We start from the raw sequence: 26,807 nt of genomic DNA, 5'->3' as shown, positions 1-26,807 counted from the left end.
CCAGCTCAGTGCCAGTCACTGTGCCAGGCATGAGAACACCACAGTGAACAAAATAAAGCAGGTCCCAACCCTTACAGAGTCACCAGCTGGGAGCACAGCTGCTGATGATGGAAAAAGACCCCCGCTGACAGGGTAAGGGTTGGGGAGGCTTCCTGGGAATGAGGCCTCTGCCAGGACCTAGCGACTGGGAGCAGCCAGGCAGGGTGTTCCAGAAGGGGGTTGGTATGTGCCATGTTCTGGAAGTGAAAGACGGCCAACAGGGGCAGAGTGGCTGACGGTGGCTGTGATACGGAGGAGAGGGATGGTGAGGGATCCTGGGGAGGAAGGCAAGGATATAGGTCCTGAAGGGACTGTTAGCACTGTTAACCTGCTGCTGTCTGTCTTCAGAACGAATGGGTGGGAGAGAGGGCATAAACACACCAAGCTTCCCACTCTTTTCACACTTCTCCCGCATGGCCTTATATTGTAATTTTTTTTTTTTACACTGTAAAATGCACACATATTTTCACCCAATCACATTGTGAATTCCTTGAGGACAGAAACCATGGGTCTTCTATTTCTTTGAATCCTCCCAAGCCACTGCCAACCTTCTTGGTAATTAGGCCTCCAACTAGCCATCTCTTAGCACCTCTTACATAATCACAGTTCCAGTGTTATTCTCTTTGAGCTGAGGAGTAGCTCTCCATCACCTGCTGAGGACTCAGCACCCTGCCTTGGACTGGACTCTCCCCTCCACCCGCTGCCCTGAGGTTACAGCCAAAGCTTTCCAATGCTCTTTACCTCTTTACCTGGGACACCTGCTCCTGATTTCCCATCATTGTTCCCTGCAGCAATTTTGTTATCACTCACCAGACCCTTCCTTTCACCCCAATGTGAGTAGCTTGTCTGGACCCGCTGTTGTAATTCTCTACCCTCTAGAGACAGTGCAGTGAGTATCAATGACATTGGAGCCACACACGCCTGAGCCCGAATCCCACCTCCTGTCTGGGAGGTCTTAAGCAAGTTACTTAATCTTTCTGGGTTTCATTTCTCAGTAAAATGGGACTCATAACACTTCCCATGTGGGTGTTGTGAGGATTAAATAATGGTTATGTAAGTAAGATGCTCATCAAACTTTGGTGCCGGTGTCCCTGACAACAGAGACAGTGTGTATAGTGTCCAAGTCTTAAGCTTCCCATGGTAACTGCGCTTTCTTTTGTGGTAACTGATTCAGTTCCCAGAAATCTTGTAAAACAGTCTATTAGGGTCAAAGAAAGATAATTTCTTGGCACAAAGAGCTCCCTTCCCAAGATCTATCCTGTATATGTAAGTCATTCTCATTCTCAGCTTCTAAGACATTTTTCAAACTTACCTACACATGATAACTCCACACCTAAGAGACACATCGGCTGTGATCACCAAAGACAGCAAGCGATTCTGAAGTTTTTCTCTAGAGCAACATGTGTACAGCATCCAGAACAATGAGAGCCTGACTGCCAGGCCAAACTTCCAACGAGACGCTAATGAGCTACAAGCCCCTGGAGCTCTGCTCGAGTCACTGATGGAAACGGCAGCAGCATCCAAGCCCTTGGATGGAGTCACAGCCTTATAATCAGTCCGAGTCTGTTCATTATCTTGGGCCTGGACGTGTGCAGATGAGAGACAAGGAGAGAGGGACCAGGAAACAAATTGAAATGCTTACACTAAGAAACGAAGAGAGATGAAAACCATTTAAAACTCACTTGATTGTAATTACAAGATCTTACCTGCCAAAGTTTGGGAAAGCCAAACTTAATGAACACAAGCACTGGCGGCAGGGCTTCCAGAGGGAGAACTGTGAAGGACACCGACTCGGGCTCTTTTGCCCCTTTTCCACCTGTCTCTCTCTCTCTTCTGTGTTCACACTATCTGAGCAGCTAAAAGTGAGAATGGGAAGGGAAGCACGAAAGAAGGGGAGGAGAGAGGGGAGGAGTAGGGGAAGGGGAGGGGGGCTGATGACAGCCCAGGGAGCACTGACTACGATGTGTGCCCAGCGCCCTGCCGGCCGCTTCCCATTCCTTAGCTCAAGTCAGGAGCACGTGCACTGGCCATAAACAGACCCGCTTCCAAGTCCGCCCTGGGCTGACCAGAGCAAGTGGCCTCAGTTTCTTTATGTGCAAAATAACATCGAAGTGATTGGGAGCATAAAATAATTGAAGCCCTTAGCATACAAATGAAATGCTCAGTAGCCCCTTAACATTATTTCATTTTCCTCCCAGACAGAGTGAATGGGGGATCTTAACCCCATTTTGTGGATAAAGACGCTGGCAGATGGGGACACCAAGGAGACAGTGAGCTTCATAAAGGTGAAGACAGCTCGGTTTGGTCACTGCTGCACCAAGCACATGGGCAGTCAGGCTCATGGGATGTGGCACTAAATATCTGTGGTTGAGGAGGAATTCAGATTCAATGGCTCATCCATTCCAGCGCCAATTTCCTCTCCCCAATCCTCCCCTTGAGGACAGACGTAGAACAGTATTTAAAAATCACAGGCTGGAGAGCCAAACAGCCAGGGTTCAAATCTCAAGTTATAGAACTTCTTTGTGAGCAACTATTGATATGTATCTTGTACTCCTCAACCACCCCTCAACCCTCAACAGAGTCCCTTAGTCATCTCAAACCGAAATGAGGAAAAAGGGATATTTGGGGGCCAGAACCTCGAAGAAAAAAATCCTGCCCCTGGAAGCAGTATACTGGTGACAGAAAATAAAAACTTCAGGGACAGAGTTAGGACACTGTGTCTGGGGTTTGTTGGATTAGTTGCAAACAAAAATAACAAATAACAAAAGAGAAGAGATTTGTGAGAGAGCTAATAGTTACTGAGCAACAACTGTACACACACTGTGCTTGGTGTTTTATGTGTGATGTCTCATTTTATCCCCATCAAATCCTGGAGGGAAGATTCCCATTTTACAGATCAGCAAACCAAGGGTCAGAAAGGTGAAGCACCTTGGTTAATTTAATCCACCTTGTTAAATGGCAAAACGAAGCTCGTTTCCAGCTGGTTTCACTCCAAAGCCCATGTTCTTTCCACAAGTATAGTCTGCCTTTTGTTGAGGTAAAAGAAGAATAGACTTGTCAGGCTTTTAAGTTTACTAAAAAGTTTCATCCTCTCCCAGGTGTCCACTGGGAAGTGATTTCTCTGTAGTTGGAAAGAACACTTGTGTCTATGTTCTGTTCTCGAGATCTTCCTCTGCCCTCTTTTAAATGCTATAGGCCGATTAATTGATCAATGAAATGTGGAGTCTGCAGGTCCCTGGAATTTCATTCTGTAATCAGGCCATAACTTTGTGACTACTTTTTAAAATAGTGATATATACTCAACATGAGTTGTTGAAGAAGATAAATCAGCATATTTTTCTACTTTAAAATATAATACTGATTCTTATAACACAAGAGAGAAGAAGGTGACAAGTCAGAGTGCTGGTTTAAAGACTGAACCCCGTAAAGTTTACAGGCAATCTACAGTGAAGCTAAATCTAACAGCCATGAAACAGAAAATAGCACAATCACTTTACAGGGGTTTTCCAGGCAACTCTGGAATTCAAGTGTCCAAGTTCAGCCCATGTAATAAAAGGGAGTTTATGATGGTTTTCCAATAGAGGTAGAAGACGAAGAAAAGAACACTTGTATTCGTGAGCATCCTAAAACCAAAAGCCCCTGAGGAAAGTTTACTAGGTGTGAAACGTTTGTTTTAAAGAGAAAGGATGCTAAGCCATAAAGGGAACAAAATTCGTCATTAACCCAGACAGCCCTAGAAACGTATTCATTCGTTCATTCATTCATTCTTGCAGCAAACCTTCATTGAGCACCAACTATGATGGCAAACAAATGACCAGCACAGAGATGCAAAGCTAACTAAGGCATGCTTCCTGCCCTCAAGAAAATCTTATCATCTGAAGGGTGAGACAAAGATGTGAACAGTGATTAATGTACAAATGCAATATCTGAGATCTTATCGTAAGACCAGTGTTTGCTGGGTGCTTACCAAATGCTGTACTTAGTTTTAAGCACTTTCCATGTTATTAACTCATGTGCTCCTCACAACAGCCCTGTGAAGCAAGTGCTGTTATTAATGCCATTTTATAGATGTGGATCAGTAAGGTAAGAGACTTGCTGGAGGTAAGACCTATGTAGAAAGGGCCATGAAAGTGTATTGGAGGGATCTGCCTGAGGGTAGAGAAGATGCATGTGACCTGCATTAAGGAAGGACCAGGAGTTTTCTGGATGGAGAAGTGGAACAGGGAAGTACATTCTTAGTAGGGAACAGTGTGCAGGAGGGCGCTGGTGAGTGTGGTGCATCTGGGGAACGGAGAGCAGTTCTGTGGGTGGACATAGGACTCGATGCACAGCAGTGGGAGCTGAGACACATTGTGAGGGGTTTTAAGAATCATGGGAAGGAGTTTGTGCAGTAAGGAACCAATGAGGATCTTAAGCAAAGGACTCAAGATACTGTTGCAGCTAACTTTGGCAGAGTGTACTACAGGGGAGGAGATCTGAAGCGTGGAAATTAGCTAGGCGGCTAAACTAGTAATCCAGATGAGAGATGGTGGCCTGAATGAGGCCAGTGGTTGGGAGGAAGAAAAGAGGGGAATTTGAAAGATCTATGAATAATGCATTTATACTTCTGCAATTATATTTATGGCAATTATGGTAGGAATTATCCAGATACCAGTTCTTGGATTGGGAGGCTCTAAAAATTGTGAAACAACTTTTTTGAATGAATCTGGACTCATCCATTCATTTTTACCTAATGAACACTAGTTTGTATTTTTTAAAGGGCCTTGTGCAGTACCTGGTACATAGTAGATGCTCAAAATTACACACACATAACACACAAACACACAACCATAACATCAAAAAGGCTTAATAATTTGGGGGCAACCCTGAACCTCAAAGCTAAAAGCCATTTAATTGAGCACAGTCTTCACTAATCTATAAGGTAACATCTTAAATTGTAGACTAAGAGTTCATTGAGTTCAAATTTAAGGAAATGGGAGTCTTTCCTTGGCATAAAACATTACACCTCACCCTCTCATTGTATTTAATAAATGACCTTTGCCATTCTCTTTTATCAATGGGGAAATTGGGCAACAGAGAACTCAAGGTATCTGCTCAAAGTCACACAGCAAAATGATATAGGAAAAGTGGAATATTTAGATATCCATCTTATGTCCCCCTCCAATGCTACTGCTTCTTCCACTTTAAGAGAAAGTTAGAAAATTATAGCGAGAGTGGGAAAGAAAATTCTGCATAAAAGAAAACATTTTAACAAAACACAAATGTGGTCTAATTTAATTTTCAATACAGTCTCCACCTTCGGCTTTGAAAAAAAAAGGTTAAAATGCAATTCCCCACAACGAAGTTATTCGATAGAGGAATATTAACCTCCTCGCCCCTTGTACTTTGACTCGTTTTATCTCCTTTTCATTTTTGTTTGTGGGTCTATTCATTTTGGTGAGGCCAGGCACGTTGCTAGGTAACCAGCCCATCGCGGGCTAGCATGTTAGTTTGTCTGGCTGGCCCGGGTGGGAGACTTCCCTAGCGCTAGCTGCCGGCAATGCAGTCTCTTACAAAAAGCATTTATCACCGAGCAGGCACCGTAATGGCCACTCAGTGGAGGGGAAATTGAGCTGACCCGAAGGCCAAAGCTGTTAGGGAGACTGGTGGGAAGGGTAAGAGGGTCACAACACCCTTTTCCCACCCACTTAGTGGGCAGTAAGCGCTGGCACAGCTAGCCACTGTTTTCACTAACATATCCTGAGGCTTTGCACCTGAAATAAATGTTTGCTTGACATTAACGATGAAAAAAAAGGAGGAAAAAAAAATGAAATCCATTTGCTCCAAGAACAATGAGCTATGGGATATAAAGTTAGCCAAAGTTCCCTCAAGATTTGATTTTTGGTAGTTACGCTGGAGGGGATATTTGCAAAGAAAGTGGGGGTGGTTTAAAATAATTAGTGTATTCTGACAGTGGTCATACAAAGCTTCCTTTACCTAGCTTCTTGAATTTGAAAGTAGAGAAATCTAAATATCGGCGCTTTTTAGGTTTCTCTCCTCAGGCTATAAATGTTTTATATATCAAATGCTGGTTGTCACCAAATTTATATTATTTTCAAATTTCTGTTGAATTACATAACGACCATTTCCTTCAATATTTATGCTTAGCATGAAATAAAGTTTAAAATGAAAATTGAGAATTTTTAGCATGTATTTAAATATGCTTTTGCAATATTGAGTAATGACACATACTTGGATATGATGCTTTCTAATAGAAAGTTATAGATTTTTCTGGAAACATCCAGATCTCTTTGTCTTTTTTCAGAGTTATGTGGATAAATACACAACAAAGAAAAATGGCATTACAAAAGTCAGAAGTACATGAGTAATGCATAAAAGTATAAAAATCATTATAAACAATATGAAGGCTATATGCAAATATATTTTATATTAGCAGCATAGAAATCTTAGCACAGTTCAGTTGCAGAAGACAACAGACATTCCTTCCCTACACCATTTGTTTTTCTCAATCAACTATGGGCTGTGTCATTTGTATTTGAATTTGAAAATTATGCATCAAATTGTATGAGATTTTTAATGTCCTTGCATGGAAAAGTAAGCACTAAATATTATCCAGAATTTCATTTTTTAATTACCTTCTCATTGAACAATATGTAGTCTCAATATTCTTCTTTCCTGGGGTGCAAACTCTTCTCGTGTTTCAAATGAGGAACATGTAACCCCCATCGGGGATCCTCACCCTACATTGTATTAGCTGTGTGATTTTGGCCCAATGGCTTTCTTTCTCTGAGTCCTAGTCCCCCCACCAGAGAAGAGGGGAAGGGGAGACCTGCCCCAGCTACCTCCCCAAATAATCAAGAGGATCAGATGAGCTGTTAGCTGCAAAACACCACACGGACATGTGACAACAATTTTATTACTGGGAAAAATAAAAACATTTGGAGCAACTGAAAAGACTAGAAGTAGGTTTTCAACAGCACTCAAAATTCTCTCATTTTGGAAAGAATTAGGCTTCTTGCCTTGGTGAGATGCCAAAGCTACAGGCCTGTTAGAGCCACTGTGTTCTTTTTGACCAATTAGCCTCATTTTATACATGGACAAGAGGAACTGCTGTGGCTTTTCTTCCAAAATGGAACGGAGTTGAGATCACAAGAAGGGCCTTTCTTTTCATTCTGGCTCCACCGCTTTCAAACAACAATATTTAACCAACAAAAGAAGAGACCAAGTCAATCTCAGTTTTAGTGATTCCCTTGAAAGTCATCAAATAAAAATGTGAACTTTAAAATTGATCAGGATTAATTTCACTGACACTGTATCATAACATACACCTCTTCAGAGACTCATTTGTTGGGCTGCAGATGCAAAGAAAGTAAGGAAAGAAATAAATCAGAATACAATAAGGCAATTAGACTTTTGCCATTGATAGAATACTAAAAATGTCTGATTTATCAAAGCATTAACAAACAGAAGTAAACACAAGACTTATATTTTCTTACAAAATACCTAGAGAGGAAGATTAAAATAATAACCAAGACCATGTGTATCAATAAATTTAACTTATAAATATCACTCCTTTGCCAAAAGATGCTCTAATTTGAAGAGTGCAACAGCAAGGGATGATTTATCAGTGCGAGTGCCACTCTGATGTGTAACTGCTGTTCACATCTCCATGGACATTTTCTTACCCAGATGAGGGAGTTCTAGCAAATCTGCAGTACAGCTTAATAAATAAAGTTATTTAATCTTTTCCTGCAGTCATTATCTTCAATCTGAAATTAAACAAATATATTTATAGTGTTTTTCTTCATCATGATCTCAATCCCAGTGTGGTTACAGTAAGAAAAACTGTTCCCTGTGCCAGGCCTTGCCCTACGTACTTAATGTAATTATCTCGTTTAATTCTGACAACAGCCCTATAAAGTAGGTACTATTATTACCCCCACTTACAGATGAGAAAGTTGAGTCTGATAGAATTACGGTGACTTGTTTCTGATAAATGTTGAGTCCAGATTTGAACCCAGGCCTACTGAATTCCAAAATATGTGCTCATAATCACTACAATATAATTACTTCAAAACATATACTTGAACGTCTTGGGAATCAAATTTCTTTCAAGATAAACTGCAATGCTAATTACAGAAGCTATATCATTTGATGTAGACTAATACATAAAAATTTAAATTTTGACGAAAGAATTTTAGTGATAAAAGAACCTCAGGAGCCATTGAAATTCAACCTTCATTTCTCAGATGAAGAAACGGGGGTGAACCAGTACATGATTTACTGAGAAGCCCGTGTAAAGTTATTATACGACTGGGTGGTTATTCACCATGTAAGTCATCCTATATTTGCCTCAAATAACTAGCATATTTAAAATACTGTTCAGTATACAACATTTCTACCTACACAAAAATGTCAGGGACACATATCTGCTGAGGGATGAGGCAGAACAGTCTTAGAAGTCAAGGGAAACCGACCTATTTCACTGCACACTGGCCTCCCACGTGCAGCCCCGGTGCCAGGCACTGGGACAGAGAGATGAGGAGTTCTCAGTCTAGCCTTTGCCCAGTAATACAGACCACATGAATTCTTACGAATTTTAAGTAATTTACTTGAAATTTAATTTTGAAGACCTAGAGAAAGCCTGGGTTAATATACATAATTTGTATAAACACAAAAACGAGCTACTTCCCGAGTGTGGCAAAGCTGGGCTTCACAGGCGAAAGGCGACTGAGTCTGAATGCATCTTCCTCTTGGAGGTGAGGATGGAAGCAAAGCTGCTTAGATCAAATGCCCCTTCCCAAAAACAGTCTATGCAGGGAAACATTGGACCACTTTGCGATGCTGCCCCCGAACAGCCAGTTAAGCAGTTTTCCCTACAGATCTTTCCTAATCGGACAAGGAGGACCTCAGAAAATTATGAAATCAATTATATTATTATATAAAGAGAGATTCAAGGAATGGAAAGTAAGATAATTTAACAAATCTAGAAGAGATACAAGAGGAATTCTCATTTTATAAATAGCAATATGTATAAATTCAACTGGTTCAATCTCCTGGTGAGCAAATTTAGAGAATTGCAGTGATTCTCCCAAGGTCACGTAGCTTGATAGGGGCAGAGCCAGGATTAGAACCAAGATCTCTTGACCTCAGTTCTGTGCTCTTTCTACTGCCCTGGATTGCTTGGACCAATATCAACGCACAGTACACAGATGAAAAAGATAGAAAAGGTGTAGAAAGTTGGTACACTCATTGGATGATGTGTGTATACCCAGATGGAAAAAAATTCACAGTACAATTTCAGGCAGAGATGGACAACAAAGCTACAAATTTCTATTTTCAGAGTTATTCTGAACATGTCCACAAAAATATTTTTATAGTATCCGCATAATGAGACATACTGTCATAATAGCCACTTACATGAACCAATCAGCATTAAAATGTAAGACATGAACTGTTCAGTGCACTGTCTCTAATATCCAACCATTTTCCTCCGCACAGTGTAGAATGCCCCCAAATTGTCATTAGCATGATAGGTTGCTCATCATAAATGCCCTCAAACTTCCAAATTATTCTGCCACAGCAGATCTGTCATGGAAAGTCAAAAGAAGGAAAAACAAGGATTGGAAATATGATATTTTGAAAATGACAGTTTCTTTGGGATTTGACTTTCTGAATTATAAATTCCTCAGGATGGAGATTTTCTTCTTCATTTGGCACATTAATCGGCTGCAAACTATTACATGACTATGTATAAATTAACAATAAAGAAATTCGAAGCATATGGGATAGAAACTGACAAAGAGTAAGAAATTTAATAAAATATTTGATAAATGAATGAATGAATGAATAATTCTTATTTTCTTCAATCACTTTCTAAATGATAGCAAACAAACTGCATTTACAAAATATTATAGCGTCATTTTAAGCAGGTAAACTTGGGACCTTCCTGAGGAGAATAAGCTCTCTCTTTCTAATTTGTGCTTTAGAGAGTCTACTTCAAAATGTGATAAACCCATGTGACAATAACATAATTATATAAAGGTGTTGCGTCACACCTTTTTCTTTCAATAGGGCACCGTTTTCTTTATACTACTTGATTGAGAAAACATTTCCCTTAATGGAGCACAAACTGGAAGTTAAAACAGTGTTAGAAATAGCTCTGCATTTTACAAGACCCTAATCTTCTCACATAGGATGAAATAGCATTATTCTTCATCTTAAAATATCAGCTATATATCTTCATTATGGATGCGAAGTAGAGATTTAAGGAATCAGTTCTCATAATTCGGACAAGGAAACAGTCATCAAACTTCCAGATCAACAGTTCAGTTTGACAAACATTTCTTGAGTAACGACTATGGGCCATTCATGGTAAACTTAAAAAATGAATGAAATATAGTGCCTGCCCTCTGAAACAAGTTCTGTAGTGTTTCAGTGAAAGTGAAATGGATATGACAACATACAGTAGTCCCCCCTTATTGCCGAGGGACCCCATGGATGACTGAAACCATGGTCATCTGCTTCAGTCATCGAGCCATGATGATGTCAATGGTTGGATGTCAGAAACAGACAATGTCGATGGCTGGGGATGCCAGGCTGGACACAGTGGCAAGGTGTGAGATTTCACCACACTGCTCAGAACAGTGCCCAGTTTAAAACATATGAATTGTTTATTTCTGGAACTTTCCACTTAATGTTTCCAGACCATGGTTAACTATAGGCAACTGAAACCACGGAAAGTGAAACTGCAGTAAAGGGGGGGGGGGGGCACCGTATTTTATCAGAAAAAGCAAGATACATTAACAATGGGATACCAAGGGGTAGAGATGGACAGTGGGACTGGTCTACACCAGGTGCAAGCATTATCTGTAGAGAATTTAAAACCTGCACACATCTTAGTCTACTCATTATCACCATGCAACTTAACTGGGATTGACTAGTTTCCCTCCAGAAAGTTCACGTCCTCCGCAGAACCTCAGAATGCAGCTCTGTTTGGAAATAGGGTTGTGACAGAGGTCATTAGTTAGGATGAGGACATACTAGAGTAGGGTGGGCCCTTATTATAATGACTGGTGTCTTCATTTTCTTAATGGTGTCTTATTTCTCTGAATGGAGAAGAGGAAAAGAGGCACAGAGGCAGACACAGACAGACAGCACCGTGGGATGGCGAGGGCAGAGACTGGAGTGGTGTAGCTACAAGCCAGGGAACATCCAGGATCACCAGCAACTGCCTGAACTAGGAGGGAGGCTCAGGATTTCTGAAGCCACCCAGTCTGTGGTGCTCGGTTATGGCGGCCCTGGGAAACAAAAACAATGACCATTCCCAAACCCTGCCCTCTTGGTTTACCACTGCACACAAATAATACAACATGGTCACTGTTACAGTGTGTACTTCGGCTTATAATTAGCAGAACAATAGTCTGGAAGTAGAAAGAGACATGTAAATATGCATTTCAATACAGCGTGCTGAGAGCTGTTGTGGAGACGTACCACGGCATCTATGGACCACAAAGACGATGGGTTTCAAAGCTTTCCAGACCAGTATATAGGACACGTTCAGGAAAAAGCAGATGAATACAATTTGGCCAGAATAGATTCTTGTGCGAAGAAGAAAAGAGTGGAAAGAAAGGTAAGGCTCTGCTCACAGAAGGCCTTTAAAAATGGGGGGCCTTGAAAAATACGATGCTCTGAACCCTCACTAGTCAAAGTATGTTACACAGACCAGTAGAAGTGGCATTACTGGAAGCTTGTTAGAAATGCAGAAACCACTCTGGGAAACACTGTGAAGGCTCTTACTACTCAAAGTGTGGTCCTGGGACCAGGAGCATCAGCATCTCCTGGCGGCTAATTAGAGACAAGGACTCCCCAGTCCCACCCAGACCTACCAAATCGGACTCCACATTCTAACAAGATGCCCAGCTAATTTGTTTAGACACAGAGGTTGGGAAACACTATTCCAGGCGATATTGTGCCTCCACTGAGAGGAAATAAGTGAGTGAGAAGCTGGCTGTGGTGGGAGGTTGTGGGAGGGGGTGACACACCAGGGAGTTCTGAAGGAACAGGATGAGCAAAGATATAGAGGAAGAACACCAGCCAAATAGCAGCCAACATTTGTTGGGCCAGTCACTGTGCTGCACACTTTATATTAATTTATCTTTCCATCTCCACAGCCTCTCTGTGTTTTTATCATGCCTGTTTTTCAGATAACAGACACAAGTGGTAGAAAGGTAGATAATCAGTCCAATGTTGCCCAGCTGGTACACACTAGAGGGGGGATTTGAACCTTGGAGTCCTCAGTACCCATCATATACCCCAAACCTTCACGTCTTCACATGGCAAATTCCGTCTACCTGGAATGCTCTTCTTTACCTGTTAAAAATCTCATTCATTCTTACAGACCCAGCACTTAAGTTGCCTCCTCTGTGATCTCCCGGCCAGTTGCCCCAGTCACAGTAATCGCACACTCCTTGGGTCTCCCTCACATCTCTTTATACCACAAGGATAGACTTCATCACGATCTGGCCTCATGGGTGCTCGTCTCTTCTTTCCTCACCCCCAAATAGAATGCGATGCTTTGGGGAGTGGAGGCATGTCTCATTAATCTTGGTCTTCCCAGTGGGTGCTGAATCCCTAGCAGGCATGAATCCTTATTTATTAAAGATGGACCTGAGGGTCAAGTCTGGCTGCATCCTTGACTAGATGTGTGAACTTGAGAAAATTCCTGAACTTTCTGTCTTCAGTGTTTTCGTCTATGGAATGGTGATAAAGAAACCTACTCATGAGGTTGTAGTGAAGATGAAGAGGGATCTGTGAAAACGCCCACACAGCACAGGACACAGAATAAGGACATGATAAGTATCTTTTTAAAAAAGATTATACTCCATTTATAGTTATTATAAAACATTGGCTATATTCCCTGTGCTGTACAATATATCCTTGTAGCTTATTTATTTTATACATAGTAGTTTGTACCTTTTAATGCCCTACACCTATCATGGTTACCACTAGTTTGTTCTCTGTATCTGTGAATTTGTCTCTTTTTTGTTATATTCACTAGTTTGTTCTTTTTTTTTTTTTTTTTTTTAGATTCCACATATAAGTGATAACATACAGTATTTGTCTTTCTCTGTCTGACTTATTTCACTAAGCGTAATACCCTCTAGGTCCATCCATGTTGTTGCAAATGGCAAAATTTCATTCCTTTTTATGTCTGAGTAGTGCTCTATTGACACATTTTCTTTGTCTATTTGCATGATAAATATCTTTTAAAGGAATAAAATAAATGAGTAAGAAGCCCTAGAGTAAAAGCAAACAGTAATAATAAAAGCTACCTCTTATTAAGTAAGTGCCAGGCACTGTTTTAGATAGAGCATATACATTATCTCATCATTCTTCATATATCACCTGGCATTATCATAATTATCATTTTCTTTTATTAAGTTATTAAACTGAGGTCTATACAGGTTAAGAAGTTTACCTAAGGTCAAAGGGAGAGCCATATTGGGACTCTGATCCAAATGAGACCTTAGCCTTTGGAAAAAAACCAAAAAGCTTCCAGTTACTTAATATAGCCCCCTATTGGTGTACCAGCTCATCCAAATATCACATCACTATCTTTAACCTCCAGAGATAGTCATTTTATCAAATTTGTACCAAAATCTAAAAAAAAAAAAAAAAAAAAAAAAAAATCTGAGCACTTAAAAAATTATACTCCCTAATGGTAGAAAATTACAGCTGTCAGTGGTCACGTGAGATCTAGCTGTTCATCATGAAATATAAGCTGGGTTAATTAGAGGTATGCTAAAACTGTTTGTTGCTGTACAGCACCATGTGTATAACTAAAACAGTCAGGAACAGCTTCCCACATTGAATGAGATGTTTACAGGCTGGTGAGTTAATAGGAATAAAAGCTGTAACCAAAGTATGAGTGATATCCTTTTGATGTCAGCTATATGGAATCCTTCCTGTTACAGTAGCTGGAGTTTTTTAAATTGTGTTATAAATTTGGAAAGTGCTTTTCTTACTGCATGCTGTTCCTGATTCTAAGGGAAATGAATTTAGATGTTTGAAAAAAAATCAAACTATTTATCTTAGTGTTCCCCGAAGTTTGCAAACTGCTGAGCAATGTGATGCTTTGCCCTGCATTCTCCTCATTGAGTCTATCTGGATAAATTAATTACAAGACAATCCTTAGGAATTAAGTGTATTTTAAGTTCAGAGGCATCTGCTTAGAGACTTCTAACGCCAGTAAATAGTCCCTTTGGAAATGCACTCGTTAGTATGAGTGGTATAATTTTCATTTCCGCTGGCACCGTGGCATATGACTTCTTCAGTTTCAGCTACCCTCTGATTGACCCGTCAAGGGCATAAGCTACTCTGAGGATGTTCCAGTGCCATTTGTGCTTCTCTGGTAGGTACAAGGGACCAGACTGATTTGCTCCATGTAAAGGAATAATTTAGTAAATGATTTTCTCTGGTTGTAATGTGACATATTTTATATATGAACACACACGCAGAGAGTCTGAGCTTATAATAAGCTTACTGGGCAATAGAACAAAACAACATTTTCTTAGATAACAGATATTTCACATGTCCTGGGAACGTGAATTAGGAAAAAAACCTATGGTGAGATTAATCCATTATGTAAAAAGGGAATGCATTTTTAAGTTGAATGCCAATAAGATGTGGCAGGGGATTGGTGCTGAGAGAGGGTGCTGAGAGAGAGAGAACACAGAGAACACAGAGAATGGAAAATTACATTTTAGATTTTTTTCCCTTTGCCTCTAAAATGAGAAAATGGTGAGTTCTATATCACTTGATTTTTATGAAGCCGCTGTGTTCTGGTTTGGAAGAATTCTGAATCAGGGTGATTTTGAGTGAGCTGCTCTTTCCCAGGCTCAAAACAAAAGCAGAGCATGGCCAGGAGGCCATTATCCCATCAGTTCTGAACAACAATGGCACTGAGGGGGCATCTTCCAGAAGGATGCAGAAGAGCCACTTGCCATTCATCCACTCCATCAACAAATCTCATTTGGAAAGGTCAGGCATAGAGAAAAGAAAACTTCAGTCTTTTGAATAAAACAGAGGCAAAAATTTAATTTAAATAATAGAATTTTCAAGTGCACATAGAACTGGCCTTTGGCTACCCCCAGAAGCATAGTTGACCCTGGGTAATAACACCAAATCAATCATTTCTAATGATACTATGATAATAAAGGACCATTTACAAAGTGCTTTATCAGCGCTAATAAAGCATGTCCATATATGTTACATCAATTGGTCCTCACAACAATCTCAGAATGATAACTGTATGAACACAGGCTTTGGAGTCTAGCCAATCAGTTTAATATCCTGGCCCCTCAACCTACTAGCTGAATCACCTTGGAAACTTAGTTGTTCTCTCTGAAACTGTAATAGGAGTAAATGAGATCACAGAGGGAGAGCATTTTCCCGGCACTTGGCTCATGGTGGGCTCACAATAACTGGTAGTTGTTGTTATTGTTAGTATCATTCAATGATTTCAATAACTTACTCTTTTCCAATCCAGAAATGTATTTCTCCAAATGTGTCTTGAAAACCAGTTTCTGAACCTTTTTAAGCAAATATAAGTATTTATTGAATAAATGAATGGAAAGAACTCTAGCTCACGAGCAATCAGGGAAAAAAGAATGCATTGGAACATATAATATTCATTCAACAAACATTATGTCTGAACTCTTACTGCGGCCTGGGAGCTATTCTTAGAACATCTCATTTAATCCTCCTAGCAATTCTGTGAGGTCAAGTATTATCTTCTTTTACAGATTACAAAACTGATAGTCCAACAACTTGACTTCCATACAGATACATAGATACTAAGTGACAAAACTTGGACTTAAAACTGGGTCTTTGACTCTAGGTCCGGTGCTTATTCTTGACAACTTTGCTCTTGATCCATTACTGGACAACCCAAGACAAGCCACAGGATTGTCAGCATATCCTGTCCTTTGCCCACGAAAGGCCCCACAGGATGAGACACAAATTTCTTTCTAAGTCTAATTCACTTAGCGATTCAGCATGACTCCTAGATGTATATGGTGGTGCTGTATCTGAGGCCATAGCACAAATGTTATTAGGATGAATAAGTTTTATCTATAATATAGCCCAAATCATGACTTGTAATGGAAAAAAGACCCATAGTAGGACTAGAATAAGCTCATCAAATAGTAATATTTGTTTTATTTGCTCACTACATTCTTGGATAGAAGGCATTATTTCCCAGCACTAACAGATCATCTTTTCCAACCTTCCTGCTCCAGCCGTTCACCCCAGAAAGTGATGGCTGGAGGGAAGAGACTGACAGTTTAATAATTAGGAGTAGCAAAGTGTGGAAGAGGTATTTCATCTGCATGGAAACTTCCCCCCAGAGCAATTCCAGAGTTCCCTCACACACTGGCTTTGAAGCCTGTGAGGTTTGAAAATAGAGCTTCCTAGGGGAATTTACTATAAAATATCTCCCTGTGTCTCTGCCAGCTCTATTCTGCTGGGCCTCCAAAGCAAGCCAAGGCATTAAGGAAGAATTGTCAGGGGGTTCTCAGCCTTGAACATTTCATGCAGGCAAAAACACTTCATATCTCTAAGACGGCTGCCCATGATCAATTATTGGATTAATTGGGGGAAGAGAGACTGGCAATCCACATAATTTCAGAACCCACAAATTCAGGTCCAATAGAAGAGATTTATTTTGCCCTAATTATGGAGAAAACTGCCTCTGGTAGACCTAGACTACCATGAGTAGAAAGCCTTTAAGGTCAGGGAACATGTCTTAAGTTTTCTTCATATTAATCAACTAGCACAGGTTCTGGAAAGTCATACTTGGATAAATATTAATGAATGATCATCAAAAATCTATCTATCAATTTCTACAAGATTATGGTTTAAAAACAATCCAATCGCACTAATTTAGTATCCTCCTAAACAGGTCTATTATATTGAGGAAGAAATTACAGCTGTAATAGATCTTGTCTTTATCAAGCTTCTGCAATTAGTGCCTTTTGACATTATTGTCAAGAATTTTAAAATTTAATCACCGTATAGATGAGTAAGTTTATTGGGTCCTTTGGTTGCAAGCAAAAGAAACTCATTCTGGTTAACCTTTGTAGAGAAAGAATACATTGGAAAGATACAGCCTTATAAAGAACCTACCCCGTGGCTGAAAAAGCAGATTTAGGAAAGGAAAGGCAGCTCTAAGAATCTCTATAGTAACCTGCCTGTCAAATGAATGAACAGTAACCTTTTTTTTTTTTTTTTCTGTCCCATATCACTTCACTCAAGATTCAGGGTCCTAGGAGAAAGAGAATGATCGCCCCAACCTGGGTCATGGGCCCACCTCGTGGCTAAAGGAGAAAAGGGAACCTTGTTTACATCCCTGTCAACGCTGCACAAGGTAATGCCCCAAATAGATACGGGAGTGCCTTTACCACGAAAGGGAATGCCATGAGGCTGAAAGCCCACAAATGTTCACTACAGCAGATGAAGAAGGAGAGAAAGGAATGAACATTTCTTGAGGACCTGTACCTCCCAAGCACATACTGTGTGAATTACCTTACCTGAGTGTCTCACTTCACCCTTGGCCATTCTGAGAGACAGGCGTTTTATCTCTACTTTGCAGATGAGGAAACTGAGGCTCAGAGAGGTTAAGGGACTTGCTGAGCACCAACCATCTAATAAGCAGTGACTTATTGGAGTGAAGATTTGGAACCAGGTTTATCTGATATCTGCACTAAACCACATATCCTAAGCTGAAATAACAATTATTCATGGGTTGTTGTCAGCCCTGAGGGAATATATTAAGCATGGTTCTAGAAAGGCTAATTCTTGCAGGAGAAAATTTAATGCTTTATTTACAGACTTGGTTGGTGAAATAAAGTACCTCTACAAAGGTGTAGTCAGGGAAAGAGCATAAGAGTGAGAATGGAAGGAGAGTTCCTGTCCTGGTTTTGCCCCTTTATAATTGTGTAACCCTGGGTGAGTATCTGAGATGTGAGTTCCTTAACTGGAAAAAGAAGGACAAAAATACCTAATAATTACCTCACAGGAGGCAGCAAAAGCACAGGCTTTGGCATTTCTATCAAGTCCCTTAATCTCTTTAAGTCCCCCCTTTTTTTTTAATGCAAAATAAGGGTAATATCTATAAATAGGATTATTATAAGAAATAAATTAGATAGTATAGAGGAATTCTTGAACACAGAGTAAATACTCAATAAATGCTATTCCTTTTCACCTCACATAATTCTCATGATGATCAGGAAAGACAATGTATGTGAAAATGCTTTAAAAGGTATGACATGCTATCAAAACTGAAAATGGCATTAAGTTAGGCAGAAAAAATTTTAAGTTGAACCATAATTTTTAATGGTCTGAAAAATGATTTTAAAAGGATATTCATTTGACTAGAAATTAATATTTGGTAGAGACAAACATGGAGTGTGGCATAGAGTAGCTCACTGTTTACTAAACCCATTTCCTCTTCCTCTTGGGTACTTAGCTAAACACATCATTTCCACCCTCTCCTGCAGTTAGATGTGGCCATGTGACTATGTCCAGGTCAAATGAATATGGGCATATGTTTAGCTCATAAAAAAAACTCCCAAGTGCAATCCTTCATACGCTCTCCTCCAGCACATTTGGATACCATGTGTTAATAATGCAGAGCCACAGGGGGGAAGGAGCCTGGGTCTCTATATTCCTGCATGAATTACATCTAATCACTGATCAGAGATGTACATTTTGACTCTAAATAAGCAAAAATTAAGTGTCGACTGTAGTAAACTACTGAGTTTTAGCATTTAGGTATTTTTAAAAATCAGTGTTACATTGACTCACGGATTCTCAAGGTCAGAACTATTTAAATTTGGGGCTGGATACTTCTTTGTTGCTGGAGTGGGGTTGAGGCTGTCCTGTGTATTGTAGGATGTTTAAGAGAATCCCTGGCCTCTACCCACCAGATTCCAGGAGCATCCTCCATCCCCTTGACAATCAAAACCCTCTGTAGACACTGCCAAATGTCCCCTAGGGAACAAAAGTCTCTTGGTTGAGAACCACTGCCTTAACTATACTTGGAAATTAATTCACTCAAAAAAAAAATTGATCCCTACAAGACTGAGGTAAAAGGAACAACTGTCCCCAAAGGTAGTAGAAAAATAGCTAAGGAGGCTAGACACAGTTTAAAACTATGTCCATAAGCAAATTTGTTGGATTCTGAGGATTTAAATTCCTAAATAAAATGACTTTCCAAACCTGCCAGTGCTCTACAACAGAATCACAGGCACCATAATCAAAGACAGCACCTTGCACTTCAGGCTGCACTGAGATCTTCAATTGTTGCAATGCTATTTCTCAAGGTAGGTTTATTCCTGTTCTTGGCAATGGCCCTGGAAGAGAAGTGTCTTGGTCTTTCATCAGAGTTATATTCCCCTGCTTGTCCTCAGTGTATAGGAATATAATGATCTCATAGTGTAGATAGTTTAACATAAAAATCCTCCCTCTGCACAGCTTTCAGAAATCATTTTGGTGGAGTAAAAGCCAAGTAGCAATATATGAGCACTTTCTCTTAAACATTTTATTCATCATTCTAAAAAAACTCATAATGCAAAATTTTTCAACTTACAAAATGTCCACAAGATAAAATTTTTTTTTTCATTTTCTTTCTTTTTTCCCCCTCTTTCAAAAGGTTTCTTTTCTTTTCCATCATGCTAAGAAATATATTAGAGAACCCACAAAGGTCTGCTGATCAGACTTAATTTTGGCATTATTCCACCACAAATATTTGAGTAGGCACTTCCTTTTCAGCTTTGATGAGTGCAGCACATTCACATGAAAAATACAAAACTATGAAATAGACTTTCAGAAAGAATATTGCTTTCCTTTTTCCTCTCCTTGATTTTCACAGCAAGATCTATCAACACAAAACTGGGAATAATATACATATACCGAAAACTGCAAAAGCAGAAAAAAAATCACACTTAACAATGAACAAAATCATGAATTTGATGGAAACTTGGAGTTGTCTGTGGAATTCAAATTCCCATATTTTCCTTCTAAAAAGCCCTCAAATTCATAAATGTTACCCATTTGATTGTTTTATCACTTTATATACTTTAAGCACCTTTTTTGAAAGTGTATCATAAATTCAGGGAATAGGAGGCAAATATTCTGGAATTTATCAAGATGTGAATACTAGTATCTCAATTTTTCTTTTTAAAAGGTACCACATAGGGCATAATTAAAAATCACTGCATCTCAACACCAAATATGTGTGTATGTGTTATATTTCGTACTGCCAATAACTATTAATTTGCTGCTTTTTCTCTTCCTAAAGCATAGCAGGTATGAACTGGTTCTGCTTAATTTCCACTTCTCAAAGGAAAACACATCAAACTGGGAAGAGAGAGCACTTGGTGTATTTGTGCTTTTGTCTAAAGAGAATCACTAATATTAACCAGTTAAAGCTCCTGGGAAATCAAAGTACCATCACTTACTACCATCTATGAGAAAAAAACCCTAAACTTCCCATGCAAATATTTCCTGCCACCGTAAGCAACCTTACAACAGATAAATGGAGTTGCTCTTGAGTCCCCTTAGTTATCGTTACATTATATTACGGCTTTAGCTAGGCGATTCTGCGCATACACTGGAAATAGATATGTACAGTAAATCTCCTTCTATAGCGGTATTAATATTCAGCATGTATATGATAAGCCAGCAATAGCACATCACTCATTTTCAAATCCGTGCTCATTCTCGTTATGCATTTGCGCCAATGCACAGAAAGCCCCTGAGTAATCCTTCAAGGAGAAGTTAGCAGAAGCTGGGTTTACTGGGTGAATGGGAGGAGGGAACATCTCTGAGAACTCAAATTACCCCTTTGTTGTGTTCACTGGAATCCAGAGAAAAATGCACCACAGCGTGCCAGGCTGCACATTTTGCAGCAGCCCTGGTGGAAGCAATAAGCCCCAAGCCTACTGCCCAGGAAGAGCTTTTCCAGCTGGAATTTGGGGATCGACTACAGAAGTTCTCCTCCTGAAAGATGGATTAAATTGATCATTTTTTCCTAGACATAGTGCACTTCAGGCTCATTTTGCTTTGTAATTAAGAAGAAAGCCAGAAACATCATTTACACATTAAGAATTTAATAGATATATTTTTCTAGCTTTATGCATTAGCACAGGACAGCCCATTAATGAAATAAGTCTTCCTTCAGGGTCAATTTAGATGGCTGTAATCTTCTGCAAATATATTGCAAATGAGGATCATTTAATGATCTTAAAACTAACTGCCAGGAGAGGATTGTTATAACTCTCCAGACAACAAAAAGAGACTTGGCATGGCGTGCAGTAAGTAGCCTTTCTTTAACTTAACAAATGTTTAATTCCTGGCCACTAGATTTTTTTTTTTAACTGCAAGTATTATCTTCAGTTTAAGTGAGTCTCTGGCTTGCTGACATGGGAGGTTGATTACAGAAAGCTCAGGGCTGCCTTAAATGATGGAGAAAGGATAATAGTGTGACACTGATAAAATTTACCCACTGGATTGCTGATGTGACCATGATTGTTAGCCTCTGCCGAGCTTCTCTTGGTCTGCCCCACTTCATCCCTTTCTGCACAGCTTCCTTGCCTGACTCCACTAATCCATGCATGTTGATGTCCACTGTTATAACAATACTTAGCGTGTGTGCAGCATTCAAGCATTTAAAAAAAAATTCTTATTTGCTCCTGGAAACCATATTAAATGGCAGGTGTGGAGCGTGTCATTTTTCCTTTTGTAACAGCTAAGGAGTCCAAGCTTCCAAGGGACAAAATGCTGGGCCCCACACTCGCCTTCCACTCTTTCCATCCCAAGCTAGACAGCTAAAATTCCAGACTTCTGACACTTCTCGGTATCTATTCATGTCAACCTTGTGACCCTGTTGCCTTTGGAAAAGCACTGGTTGAAAACTGTGGAGGCCTAGAAGGAAGAGTTGGTACAAAGTCTCCATGCCCTCAGAGAATGTACTGTCAAAACAAAACACTTTCCCCTAAAAATACAGAAGGCAGTATGTGCGTGAGGTAATTAACCAATGAACAGAATAAATTTTAACTGTTAAGAAGTTCATGGAAGGGAGAACTACTTTGGGATATAGAAATCAGAAGATTTTGTGTTAGAGGTAGACTTGAAAGAAGGGCAGTCATTATAAGAGAAAAGAGAAAGCTATCAGGCGGAAGCCAGCACATATGAATGTGGGACTTTGACGTCAGACAGGCCTGGGCTCAAATCCTAGCTCTGACATTTATTAGAGCTGTATGGTTCTAATCAAGTGACTTAATTGCCCTAAGCCTTATCTGTAAAATGGGAACAATTATTAGCACCTGGCTCACAGAATACTTATTAATAATACATGAGATCATGTATGTAAAGTACTTATAGTATAGCAGTTGGTACAGAACCCATGTTCATTATTAGAATAGCTTAAGCAGGAATAGGATGAGATATGAGAAGGATCGCCAAAATATAATGATTAAATTAGTTTGAGCAAAACTTTCTGGAAAATTATAATGAGAAAATATCAGAAAAAATTCAGACCAGATTGTAGGCACCCCTGAAAGCCAAAATTTCAAGTTTTCCTAGTGGCTTTCCATTTCTCTTTGCAATTCAGTATCCTTTCTTGAGACCAAATCTTATTCTCAATGTATAAAAAAGATACAAGTAGAGCTGCCCCGGCTGGAGCAGATGTGAGGAATCTAGAGCCCCACTTGCTCAGCGTCCCCACCATCCCCAACATCCCTCAGAAGGAAACGCAGGTTGGAAACCATGTCTTTTGACAACAGGAAGTACTGAAATCTTCTTTCAGGGAAGTAGTATCATGAACATTTACCTGGCAGCAGCAGGCAAGGTACAATAGAGGACAGAGACATGAATGACCACTAAGCAGACTGTTGTGGTTGTCAGGTGATAAGGGTTTAGAATGAAATAGAGTGGTGGCTGTGAGAACAGAGAGGGGCATGTGCCAAAGACACTGCAAAGGACAACCTGATGGGTCCTTGTGAGATGTCCATGTGGGGAAGGACAAACTCAAAAGGGATCAAAGGTGATTTGCAGGCTATAGACCCGGGCAATCACTGGTGGAATCCTTAGTGTCACTCTTCAATTTCCAAAGAAACCTTGTTAAATTCTGTTATACAGGAATGATGGCTATGGTCATCATTTATGATTTTGAGAAGTTCTGTGTAGTTTAGAACAGCAAGAACTAAATTTATTTGGGGGGATGATAATGGAGGTTAATTGGTAGGGGGAAGAGTGGGGAGTGAGGTTCCTGGTCAGATAAAGCACTGAGTTGAGTAAACTTAAACAGTCTTCTTTACCCAGACTTCTGATTCTTTAATATATGTCTATGCATTTTGAGCTCTTAAGAGATAAGATGGGATAAGCAGTTTTCCACAAGCTTATTTGACCAAGAATCCCCTTTTAAGAAATATTTGTATGGGATTAATGTTTCTTGGAACCCACCTTGGGATATGCTCTGTGGAAGCCAACAAAGGAGCCTTGAGGAAGTCTCGGTCCAATTATCATTCACTCGTTGGAAATATACTGTGTGTCAGACACAAGATTTCTGCCCTCAAGGAACTAAAAATCTAGCAAGGGAGGCTCACACTTAACCTGTGTTATATGCTCACAATATTTACAAAATGCATGATTCATGCGGCTACAAATAAGAATGCTAGTTTGGTAATTCAAGTGGTAGGCGATAAGGCTAGAAAGGTGGGCAACAGTCATCATTATTATTATCAATAGCTACCACCTATCGAATGCATGCTGTATGCTAAAGCATCAGGCTAAGCATATTACATGCACTACATCAACAAATCTTCCCCACAATCCCATAAGGTAGGTACTGTTAACTTCTACATTTTACTGATGCAAAGATGGAGGCTTAGAGAGATTATATAATTTACCCAAGGTCTGCTGCTACCTAAATGGCCAAACCTGAACACAACCCCGACCCACCAGAGCCCAGGGCCTGTGTGCTTAACCACTGGGACACCTGGGCTTCTTGCACCGTATGAACCGTTTTAAGGAGTGTGGACTCCACCGTGGCGGCCCTGGAGAGTCACGGAAGGTTCTACATCTCTTTCCCTCCTTTGACAAATCTCTGGAAACACACTGAGTCAGACCCAAACCACAAGAAAAAGACAACTTGCTAAACTACCAAACCGCATCTGCCTTGCAGGGATGCTCATGAGTCACAGCTTCCAAACTGCCTGCGGATTTTCAAATGAAAGGCCCTTGTGTGTCTGCAAGTTACCGTCCTGCTGGGTTATCTACTTCAATAACTGTTTCTAAGCAGTGCATTGCGGCACCATGAAAATCTTGCTTTATTATTCCTTCTTCAGAGAATCCGCAGCTCCATGTTCTGCCTGTCGTGTGGGTTTACTGAGAGCTAACTTTCAAAGTCATGCATTCTATGGTAAGTGTATTTTAAACCATGCAGCATCACATTAAAAAGAAATGGCAGTCATTCTGCCCTGGAAACTGTTCCCTAGCACGACATTACTTTAATTCACTGGCTCCTTGTAATCAAGATCTAATAAACAGCACCTTTAAATAAGTCCTACACACAGCCTGCATTGTTACAATCAATTGAACTACTTAAAAAAGAAAACCTCTGAGGCTATCTGGAGGCATTCTGTGCTTCCCTCTGTTTTATGGCCCAACCTTAGACACAACGCGTAAAAAGGTCAAGACAGCATGTAGGCTTTTGCATTAAACAGCAGAACACTAATTAGTTTTAGTGACAATGGGGTTCTGTTGGCATGTTCTAATATTTTGATGCTTAGTTTTGTTTGAAACCTCTAGCCATATTACACAAAAGTTCTTCTATCTTCCAGTTTTCTCTTTCTTGATTTTTCAGTCCCTATCGTCTGTTTGAACAAAGCAAGGATATTTTCTGTATCTGTATTTTCACTGAAAGCCTGTTCTAAAATCTACTTTCAAAACAGTTCATTTAAAGAAAGTCAAAAGGGAATTTAACATGGAACCCGATATTTAATAGGGAACCCAACATTTCTCCATTGTTTCAACCACTTTTGCAAATCTCAAACATAAATTGTGGTAAGGGATACCACCAATGAGTTTTAATTTATGCATATTAACTATCCAGAGCAAGTGTACTGTGTTATAAAATGCTAAACATTAACTGCTGAGTGTTAAATTTTTAATGGATTTCCACATTCTTGAATTCTACATTAAATTAATAGGAGAAATAATATAGTTCTTCAAAACCAAAGAGATTATTTTTCCATGGCTATGTTTGTATCTGTATTCTCATTCTTTTTCAAGACTATAGGTAAATTCCTAAAACATACTCCAGGATAAAGAACTGCAGCCGAGGAAAAGAACCCGATTTGAGACCTTATTAACCAACTGATATTTCTTTAAAATACCAGTTACTATAAGTAGTTATAAGGCAATATAGTATGACTTTCTATAAAATAAATAACAAATGGAATGAATTTTCCTAAGGCATCTTAGGAATTGCCAATTCATTGTACAAGACAGATTTATGCCACTTTTTGGTATCATTTACTGTTTTTTAAAAATCAGTTTGCAGCTAGAAGCTTACATTGGTCACCATCTTTTCAGGAGGTTATTGGGCTAATGCTTTAATAATACCCTCTGACGCTGTTCTCCCAAGGGATTAAAAGCAATCAAATCTGTAGGTGGGAAAAAAAAACCCCACATTCCTCTTTGTTCCCCTAGCCGACCTGGCTATGATCTACGGAAGCTGAACTTTCATTTAAAGAAAATAAAGTTTCTAGCCCTTCATCTTGTAAAGGTAGCGTCTTTATACCGTAAATCAATACACTGCTGTTTGGTTTGCTCTCCAGCGAGACAGACCAAAACAATATAGCATCAAGGAAAGTGGGAGCATCTCCTCCAAGCCATTCGTCTTAATGGAGTGCCCACTTCAAAGCTGACTTCTTACTGCTTCCATGATGCCACTTTAATTGTTATCAAACCAGACCCAAAGAAACAAATCCAATTATAAAGCCAATTCTTTATAACCAAAACGGGATATATGTGGGTGTGCTGTAGATTGCTTGCCATGTGCTAAACATGCAAATGCATTACTTTTTTATCCTATGAGAGAAGTGATGCTTTGAATTCCCATTTTATAAAGGGAAAGCTTGAGACTCAGAGAGGTTAAGTAACTTGCTGAAGGTCACATGGAGTGAAGCAGCTACGATTCTAACCTAAATCTGTCCAATACCAGATTTTAGTCTCTTAACCACAATATTACGTTGTCTAGCAAAAGCAATAACCTAATTCTGCTTTCACTTATATTCTGCACTATCTCCGAACATTTCCAAGAATTTGCCTCACAATGACTCTTATTGGAACAGAATAAAATGGTATTTTCTGGCCCATATATTTTCTGCACCCAATAGAGAGGACACTCAAATCTTGAAGCATCTTTATCTCTAGGAATGGGGAAAAGCACACAAGCAATGCAGTCAAAGTAGCTGGGTACTTTGGGCAAGTTACTTACCCTCTCCAAGCCTTACTTTCTCATCTGTAAAATGGAGGTGATAATGGCTACTGTCCAGGATCATTGTTAGCATTAGAGCTAATCATTTATCAACCACTAGCTCCATGCCAGGCACTGTGCAAGAACTTTGCTTATGTTGTCTTATTTCATCCTTACGATGATCCTCTGTGGGTTTACTTACCTTGACACATATTCATCCATT

Source organism: Camelus bactrianus, chromosome 13, assembly GCF_048773025.1.
Source record: "Camelus bactrianus isolate YW-2024 breed Bactrian camel chromosome 13, ASM4877302v1, whole genome shotgun sequence".
NCBI classification, from domain to species: Eukaryota; Metazoa; Chordata; class Mammalia; order Artiodactyla; family Camelidae; genus Camelus; species Camelus bactrianus.
The sequence above is the reverse complement of the archived record's forward strand: the minus strand, read 5'-3'. Positions refer to the sequence as shown.